At 49.6% G+C, this 10,777-nt stretch overlaps 1 pseudogene; it reads left to right on the plus strand.

Moving 5' to 3' along the window:
* The window catches only part of LOC112074108 (ubiquitin-like modifier-activating enzyme 1), a 38,481-nt pseudogene that overhangs the window by 14,937 nt on the left and 12,767 nt on the right, over nucleotides 1-10,777 (plus strand).

A 10,777-nucleotide genomic window follows, 5' to 3' on the forward strand; every position in this document is an offset into this window, starting at 1 on the left:
ACGGGAGATATGGTAGTAGGTGCCAGGAGCACCAGTTTGTGTCAAGAACTGCAACGCTGCAGGGTTTTCACGCTCAAGTTTCCCGATGTTGTACAAGAACGGTTCACCACCCAAAGGACATCCAGCCATCTTGACACAACTGTGGAAGCATTTTAGTCAACATGGGCCAGCATCTCTGTCGGAACGCTTTCGACACCTTGTAGTCATGCTTATCAATGTAATGCTTTGTGGGTGTTCCAGGCTGATGAGAGAGTTGGTGTCCCTGGCTAAAGAGGTGAACGCCGCCCAGACGGGGTCAGCCAAGGTGGACGAGCTGGATGACACGCTCATTAAAAAACTAGCCTTCTCTCCGCCGGCGACTTGGCACCAATCAACGCTTTCATTGGTGGACTGGCCGCACAGGAAGTTATGAAGGTAAGGAGCCGCTCACTTCCTGTCTACTCAAAACTTCTTTCTGCTCTATATGGTTATTGTGGCTGTACAGTATTATAACAGTATTATAACTGTGTGTGTCCTAGGCGTGTACAGGGAAGTTCATGCCCATGATGCAGTGGCTGTACTTTGACGCTCTGGAGTGTCGTTCTGAGGAAGAGGGAGGAGCCATGCTCACTGAGGAGGACTGTGCCCCTGTGAGTACATTTCACACACTCTGACATCTACCATACTCACACCTACTGAAACCACACACCTACTGAACACACACCTACTGAACACACACCTACTGAACACACACCTTACTGAACACACACCTACTGAACTCACACCTACCGAACTCACACCTACCGAACTCAAACCTACCGACACCACAAAACTACCGAACACACCACTACCGAACACACACCTACCGAACTCACACCTACCGAACTACACACCTACCGAACTCAACCCACCTACCGAACAGCACACCTACCGAACTCACACCTACCGAAACCACAACCTAACTACACACACCTAACGAACACACACCTAGCCCGAACACACACCTTACCGAAACTCACACCTACCGAACTCACACCTACCGAACACACACCTACCGAACACACACCTACCGAACTCACCAAACACATACATGAAGGTCTGGCACAAAACACATCATGCCACTATTTCAAGTAGAACTATAAAACCTCACCTTCTACCTGTGAGGAAAACTATTAAATGACATCTCTCCCCAGAGGAACAGTCGTTATGACGGCCAGATCGCAGTGTTCGGCTTCAAGCTGCAGGAGGAGCTGGCTAAACAACGCTACTTCCTGGTTGGGGCTGGCGCTATTGGCTGTGAGCTGCTGAAGAACTTTGCCATGATTGGATTGGCTGGCGGAGAGGGTGAGGTCATCGTGACAGACATGGACACCATTGAGAAATCCAACCTCAACAGACAGTTCCTCTTCAGGTGAGAGAGGAGGGAGGGAGGGAGGGAGGGAGTTGAGGGACAAACTTAACCCATGGAGGGTTTAAATCATGCAGCACAAACACCCCTTTAGCCTTTAACCTGTGATTTCATTGGTTTAGACATCAGGTGTGAAATGCCGCCCCCTTTCCTACATACTGCATTACTGTTGATCAGTGCACGTAGGATCTGTTCAGATAGTAGTACACTACATGGAATAGAATACCATTTGGGACGTAGACCTTTTCGTGTTTTCATTGAGCTGTTATTGCTTCTTGTTTGCTGGTATTTCGTTGTTCTTCTGTAAAGTGTGGTGGGTTTCAAAGGAGCTTTATTAAAGTACTGTTTTGGTTTGTAATTCAGGCCGTGGGACGTGACGAAGATGAAGAGCGAGACGGCGGCGGCGGCGGTGAAGCAGATGAACCCGWCCATCCGGATCACGGGACACCAGAACCGCGTCGGGCCCGAAACCGAGCGTGTCTACGATGACGACTTCTTCGAGAGCCTTCACGGAGTCGCCAATGCTCTGGACAACGTCGACGCACGTACGACGCACTTTTAACATTACTGCACCTTGTGTGCTATCGTTATCAACAGTTATTAATCCCTATCGACCGTTATCGTTATCAACAGTTACAGGCGGTATAGTCACTACCGTTATCAACGGGCGGAGTAGTCACTGCAGTTATCAACGGGCGGAGTAGTCACTGCAGTTATCAACGGGCGGAATAGTCACTGCAGTTATCAACGGGCGGAGTAGTCACTGCAGTTATCACGGGCGGAATAGTCACTGCAGTTATCAACTGGCGAATAGTCACTACCGTTATCACAGCTACAGGCGGAATAGTCACTGCAGTTATCAACGGGCGGAGTAGTCACTGCAGTTATCAAGGGGCGGAGTAGCACTGCCGTTATCAACGGGCGGAGTTAGTCACTGCCGTTATCAACGGGCGGAGTAGCCACTGCCGTTATCAACGGGCGGTAGCCACTGCCGTTTCAACGGGCGGAGTAGCCACTGCCGTTATCAACGGGCGGAGTAGCCACTGCCGTTATCAACGGGCGGAGTAGCCACTGCCGTTATCAACGGGCGAGTAGCCACTGCCGTTATCAAGGGCGGAGTACCACTGCCCTTATCAGGGGCGGAGTAGCCACTGCCCTTATCAAGGGCGGAGTAGCCACTGCCCTTATCACAGGGGCGGAGTAGCCCACTGCCCTTATCAAGGGGCGGAGTAGCCACTGCCCTTATCAAGGGCGGAGTAGCCACTGCCCTTATCAAGGGCGGAGTAGCCACTGCGTTTCACCGGGCGGAGTAGCCACTGCGTTATCAACGGGCGGAGTAGCCACTGCCGTTATCAAGGGGCGGAGTAGCCACTGCCCTTATCAAGGGGCGGAGTAGCCACTGCCCTTATCAGGGCGGAGTAGCCACTGCCCTTATCAAGGGGGACGAGTAGCCTGCCCTTTCAAGGGGCGGAGTAGCCACTGCCCTTATCAAGGGGCGGAGTAGCCACTGCCCTTTATCAAGGGGCGAGTAGCCACTGCCCTTATCAAGGGGCGGAGTAGCCACTGCCTTATCAAGGGGCGGAGTAGCCACTGCCCTTATCAAGGGGCGGAGTAGCCACTGCCCTTATCAAGGGGCGAGTAGCCACTGCCCTTATCAAGGGGCGGAGTAGCCACTGCCCTTATCAAGGGGGCGGAGTAGCCACTGCCCTTATCAAGGGGCGGTAGCCACTGCCCTTATCAAGGGGCGGTAGCCACTGCCGTTATCCACGGCTACTCTGGCGAGTTTCTATCGTGTGCCAAGGTGGGGGGGGGGGTGATTGTTTAGTGCTGAAGAAGAGGTGTCCAGGGGGGGGGTGATTGTTTAGGGCTGAGGAGAGGTGTCCGAGGGGGGGGGGGGGTGATTGTTTAGAGCTGAGGAAGAGGTGTCTGGGGGGGGTGATTGTTTAGGGCTGAGGAGAGGTGGCTGGGGGGGGGTGATTGTTTAGTGCTGAAGAGAGGTGTCCAGGGGGGGGGGGTGATTGTTTAGGGCTGAGGAAGAGGTGTCCGAGGGGGGGGGGGTGATTGTTTAGAGCTGAGGAAGAGGTGTCTGGGGGGGGGTGATTGTTTAGGGCTGAGGAAGAGGTGTCCGGGGGGGGTGATTGTTTAGGGCTGAGGAAAAGGTGTCCGGGGGGGTTGATTGTTTAGGGCTGAGGAAGAGGTGTCCGGGGGGTTGATTGTTTAGGGCTGAGGAATATGGGAACAATTATGCTTTGTGAATGTCCCTCTCCTGTAGGTATGTATATGGACCGGCGGTGTGTCTACTACAGGAAGCCCCTGTTAGAGTCCGGTACTCTGGGTACCAAGGGGAACGTTCAGGTGGTCATCCCCTTCCTGACAGAGTCGTACAGCTCCTCCCAGGATCCCCCGGAGAAGTCCATCCCCATCTGCACACTGAAGAACTTCCCCAACGCCATCGAACACACACTGCAGGTACACACACTCTGCAGGTAACACACACACACACACTCTGCAGGTAACACCACTCTGCAGGTAACACACACACACACTGCAGGTAACACACACTCTGCAGGTAACACACACCCACCACTCTGCAGGTAACACACAACACACACACTGCAGGTAACACACACTCTGCAGGTAACACACACACACACACTCTGCAGTAACACACACTCTGCAGGTAACACCACACACACACCACTGCAGGTAACACACACTCTGCAGGTAACACACACACACACTCTGCAGGTAACCCACACACACTCTGCAGGTAACACACACTCTGCAGGTAACACACACACACCTGCAGGTAACACACATCTGCAGGTAAACACACACCCCTGCAGGTAAACACACTCTGCAGGTACACACACTCTGCAGGTAACAACACACACACACTCTGCAGGTAAACCACACACACACACTCTGCAGGTAACACACACCACATCTGCAGGTAACACACACACCCACTCTGCAGGTAACACACACACACACACTCTGCAGGTAACACACACCACACACTCTGCAGGTAACACACACACACACACACTCTGCAGGTACACACACACACACACACACTCTGCAGGTAACACACACACACACTCTGCAGGTAACAAACACACACTCTGCAAGGTAACACACACACACACACACTCTGCAGGTAACACACACACACACACACTCTGCAGGTAACACACACACACACACACTCTGCAGGTAACCACACACACACACTCTGCAGGTAACACACACACACACACACACTCTGCAGGTAACACACACACACAACTGCAGGTAACACACACACACACTGCAGGTACACAACACACACTCTGCAGGTAACACACACACACTCTGCAGGTAACACACACACACTCTGCAGGTAACACCACACACACACTCTGCAGTAACACACACACACACACTCTGCAGGTAACACACACACACACACTCTGCAGGTAACACACACACACACACTCTGCAGGTAACACACACACACACTCTGCAGGTAACACACACACAACTCTGCAGTACACCACACACACTCTGCAGGTAACACACACACACACACTGCAGGTAACACACCACACACTCTGCAGGTAACACACACACACACACACATCTGCAGGTAACACACACACACACACACTCTGCAGGTAACACACACACACACACACTCTGCAGGTAACACACACCCACACACACTCTGCAGGTAACCACACACACACTGCAGGTAACACACACCACTCTGCAGGTAACACACACACACACTGCAGGTAACAACACACACACTGCAGTAACACACACACACTCTGCAGGTAACACACACACACTCTGCAGGTAACACACACACACACTCTGCAGGTAACACACACACCACACACTCTGCAGGTAACACAACACCACACACATCTGCAGGTACACACACACACACACTTCAGTACACCACACACACTCTGCAGGTAACACACACACACACTCTGCAGGTAACACACACACACACTCTGCAGGTACCCACACACACACACTCTGCAGGTAACCCACACACTCTGCAGTAACACACACACACACACTGCAGGTAACACACACACACACTCTGCAGGTAACACACAAACACACACACTGCAGGTAACACACACCACACTCTGCAGGTAACACACACTCGTCAGGTAACACACACACACACACACTGCAGGTAACACACACACACACACACTGCAGGTAACACAACTCTGCAGGTAACACACACACACACTCTCTCTAACCTGTGGGACTGCCGTCCACTCCACACACACCTGTCGACTGACGTCTCTATATGCAGTGTGTGGTAACTCTCGTGTCTCCTTCCTCTCCAGTGGGCCCGTGATGAGTTTAGGGTCTGTTTAAACAGCCATCAGAGAATGCTATGCAGTACCTGACGTAAGTGTACAGCCCTGGCCTTTGAAAGGCTTCTTCTGTCTGAAGGCTCTTACAGTGCCTTATTCATCCCCTTGGCGTTGTTCCTATTTTGTTGCATTACAACCTGTAATTTAAATGGATTTTTATGTGGATTTCATGTCATGGACATAAACAAAATAGTCCAAATTGGTGAAGTGAAAAAAAAAAAAAAACTTGTTTCAAAAAATTATATATATATTTTTTTTAAATGGAAAAGTGGTGTGTGCATATATAAATCAAATCAAATCAAATTTTATTAGTCACATACACATGGTTAGCAGATGTTAATGTGAGTGTAGCGAAATGCTTGTGCTTTTAGTTCCGACAATGCAGTAATAACCAACAGTAATCTAACCTAACAATTCCACAACTACTACCTTATACACACAAGTGTAAAGGGATAAAGAATATGTACATAAAGATATATGAATGAGTGGTGGTACAGAATGGCATAGGCAAGATGCAGTAGATGGTATAGAGTACAGTATATACATATGAGATGAGAATGTAGGGTATGTAAACATAAAGTGGCATAGTTTAAAGTGGCTAGTGGTACATGTATTACATAAAGATGGAAGATGCAGTAGATGATATAGAGTACAGTATATACATATGAGATGGGTAATGTAGGGTATGTAAACATTATATAAGTGGCATTGTTTAAAGTGCTAGTGGTACATTTTTACATAATTTCCATCAATTCCCATTTTTAAAGTGGCTGGAGTTGAGTCAGTATGTTGGCAGCGGCCGCTAAATGTTAGTGGTGGCTGTTTAACAGTCTGATGGCCTTGAGATAGAAGCTGTTTTTCAGTCTCTCGGTCCCTGCTTTGATGCACCTGTACTGACCTCGCCTTCTGGATGATAGCGGGTGAACAGGCAGTGGCTTGGTGGTTGTTGTCCTTGATGATCTTTATGGCCTTCCTGTGACATCGGGTGGTGTAGGTGTCCTGGAGGGCAGGTAGTTTGCCCCCGGTGATGCGTTCTGCAGACCTCACTACCCTCTGGAGAGCCTTACGGTTGTGGCGGAGCAGTTGCCGTACCAGGCGGTGATACAGCCCGACAGGATGCTCTGATTGTGCATCTGTAGAAGTTTGTGAGTGCTTTTGGTGACAAGCCGAATTTCATCAGCCTCCTGAGGTTGAAGAGGCGCTGCTGCGCCTTCTTCACGACGCTGTCTGTGTGGGTGGACCAATTCAGTTTGTCCGTGATGTGTACACGAGGAACTTAAAACTTTCCACCTTCTCCACTACTGTCCCGTCGATGTGGATAGGGGGTGCTCCCTGCTGTTTCCTGAAGTCCACAATCATCTCCTTTGTTTTGTTGATGTTGAGTGTGGGTTATTTTCCTGACACCACACTCCGAGGGCCCTCACCTCCTCCTGTAGGCCGTCTCGTCGTTGTTGGTAATCAAGCCTACCACTGTAGTGTCATCCGCAAACTTGATGATTGAGTTGGAGGTGTGCATGGCACGCAGTCGTGGGTGAACAGGGAGTACAGGAGAGGGTCAGAACGCACCCTTGTGGGGCCCCAGTGTTGAGGATCAGCGGGGTGGAGATGTTGTTACCTACCCTCACCACCTATTCACCCTCTTTGCTATGAAACCCCTAAATATGATCTGGTGCAAACCGATTACCTTCAGAAGTCACATAATTAGTTACTTTGCACACAGGTGGACTTATTTAAGTGTCACGTGATCTGTCACATGATCTCAATATATTTACACCTGTTCTGAAAGGCCCCAGAGTCTGCAACACCACCAAGCAAGCGGCACCATGAAGACCAAGGAGCTCTCCAAACAGGTCAGGGACAAAGTTGTGGAAAGTACAGATCAGGGTTGGTTTATTAAAACATATCTAAACTTTGAACATCACACAGAGCACCATTAAATCCATTATTAAAAATGGAAAGAATATGGCACCACAACAAACCTGCCAAGAGAGGTTTCTTTCCACCACATCTCAAGGACCAGGCAAGGAGGGCATTAATCAGAGAGGCAACAAAGAGACCAAAGAAAAACCCTGAAGGAGCTGCAAAGCTCCACAGCAGAGATTGGAGTAACTGTCCATAGGACCACTTTAAGCCGTACACTCCACAGAGCTGGGCTTTACGGAAGAATGACCAGGAAGAAAAGCCATCGCTTAAAGAAATAAATGGTGTTCGCAAAAAGCATGTGGAGATGTGGTGGAAAATACAAGATGATGTTTTAATGCTGTTATTGCATCACATCTCTACGCAATGAGAAGATGACCCCAGGGCAGACCCTGGTCTCTACGCAATGAGAGATTGACCCCGAGGGCCAGACCCTGGTCTCTACGCAATGAGAGATGACCCCAGGGCCAGACCCTGGTCTCTACGCAATGAGAGATGACCCCGGGCCGACCCTGGTCTCTACGCAATGAGAGATGACCCAGGGCCAGACCCTGGTCTCTACGCAATGAGAGATGACCCCGGGCCAGACCCTGGTCTCTACGCAATGGAGATGACCCCAGGGCCAGACCCTGGTCTCTACGCAATGAGAGATGACCCCAGGGCCAGACCCTGGTCTCTACGCAATGGAGATGACCCGGGCAGACCCTGGTCTCTACGCAATGAGAGATGACCCCAGGGCCAGACCCTGGTCTCTACGCAATGAGAGATGACCCCAGGGCCAGACCCTGGTCTCTACGCAATGAGAGATGACCCAGGGCCAGACCCTGGTCTCTACGCAATGAGAGATGACCCCAGGGCCAGACCCTGGTCTCTACGCAATGAGAGATGACCCCGGGCCAGACCCTGGTCTCTACGCAATGAGAGATGACCCCAGGGCCAGACCCTGGTCTCTACGCAATGAGAGATGACCCCAGGGCCAGACCCTGGTCTGTACGCAATGAGAGATGACCCCGGGGCCAAGACCCTGGTCTCTACGCAATGAGAGATGACCCCAGGGCCTCGACCCTGGTCTCTACGCAATGAGAGATGACCCCGGGGCCAGACCCTGGTCTGTACGCAATGAGAGATGACCCCAGGGCCAGACCCGGGGCCAGATACTGTCTGCTGTGAATTATAAGTATCTTTCATACGAATCTTAACCTTGTGACCCATTCTATATATGTTGTTCGCCATGTAGGTTGAAAGGGGTGTATCTTGGCGGGGCTCTCAACGAATCATCTGATCGTGATTCGTCGACCAGCCGTCATTATCGTAGAGTACTCAATCGATTCACTTTATATATGTATACGTTGTATTGACTTGCTCCCTTATTAATAAGTGATTAAAGATGAAGTATAACTCTTACTGGTGTGATACGTATATCTCATTTGATAGTAAAGAAAAAAAACACTACAGAGACTCCCCAAACATATGAAAGAAGGTACTCTGGTCAGGGCCGTCAAGGAAAACACTGTCTGGCACAAACCCAACATCTCCCATCACCCCGAGAACATCATCCCCACAGTGAAGCATGGTGGTGGCAGCATGTTTTTCATCTGCAGGGACTGGGAAACTGGTCAGATTTGAAGGAATGATGGATGGCGCTAAATGCAGGGAAATTCTTGCAGAAAACTTGTTTGTCTTCCAGAGATTTGAGACTGGGACGGAGGTTCACCTTCCAGCAGGACAATGACCCTAAGCATACTGCTAAAGCAACACTCGAGTGGTTTAAGGGGAAACATTTAAATGTCTTGCTAGATGTGCCAAGCTTATAGAGACATACCCCAAGAGACTTGCAGCTGTAATTGCTGCAAAATGTGGCTCTACAAAGTATTGACTTTGGGGGGGTGAATAGTTATGCACAATCAAGTAATGTTTTTTTGTCTTATTTCTTGTTTGTTTCATAATAAAAACTATTTTGCATCAGAGTGGTAGGCATGTTGTGTAAATCAAATGATACAAACTCCCCAAAATATATTTTCATTCCAGGTTGTAAGGCAACAAAATAGATAAAAATGCCAAGGGGTGAATACTTTCGCAAGCCACTGCAGTTGGTGCTGTTCTAAGTTGATGTTTCCTAACCTAGTGATGCAAAGTTCCTGGAGAGGACCCTGAAGCTGCCTGGAGCCCAGCCTCTAGAGGTGTTGGAGGCCGTCTATAAGAGTTTGGTGATCGACTGCCCTCGCAGCTGGGCCGACTGTGTCACCTGGTCTCGTCACCACTGGCAGTGCCAGTACAGCAACAACATCCATCAACTACTGCACAACTTCCCCCCAGAACAGGTGCATAGAACCAACTGTTACACACACACACACTGAGTACACAGAACATTAGGAACACCTCTTTCCATGACAGACTGACCAGGTGAATCCAGGTGAAAGCTATGATCCCTTATTGATGTCACCTGTTAAATTCTCTTCAATCAGTGTAGATGAAGAGGAGGAGACGGGTTAAAGAAGGATTTTTAAGCCTTGAGACAATTGAGACATGGATTGTATGTGTGTCATTCAGAGGGTGAATGGGCAAGACAAAAGACTAAAGTGCCTTTGAACGGGGATATGGTAGTAGGTGCCAGGAGCACCAGTTTGTGTCAAGAACTGCAACGCTGCTGGGTTTTTTACGCTCAACAGTTTCCCGATGTGTATCAAGAATGGTTCACCACCCAAAGGACATCCAGCCAACTTGACACAACTGTGGGAAGAACAGCGATGAATTTACGCTGTTCTGAGGGCAAAAACTCAATGTTAGGGAAGGTGTTCTTAATGTTTTGAGCTCTCATTGTTTATACACAAACTGGTGGTGCAGTCATACAGTTAACATGACTAATATCAGCTCTCTCCTCCACTTTCTCTCTCTCTCCTCCACTTTCTCTCTCTCTCTCCTCCACTTTCTCTCTCTCTCTCTCCTCCATGGATTGATGCCTCTTTCTGTGGTGTTCGGTATCTTGATGAGCTAGACTATGTGTGGTTCAGGTGAATGGAGCTCACACTGCTGTGTTGCCAGCTGGGATGAAGTGATACTACTGTGGTCACCCAGGATGATGACT

This window comes from Salvelinus sp. IW2-2015, unplaced genomic scaffold, assembly GCF_002910315.2.
Source record: "Salvelinus sp. IW2-2015 unplaced genomic scaffold, ASM291031v2 Un_scaffold2498, whole genome shotgun sequence".
Lineage (NCBI taxonomy): Eukaryota > Metazoa > Chordata > Actinopteri > Salmoniformes > Salmonidae > Salvelinus > Salvelinus sp. IW2-2015.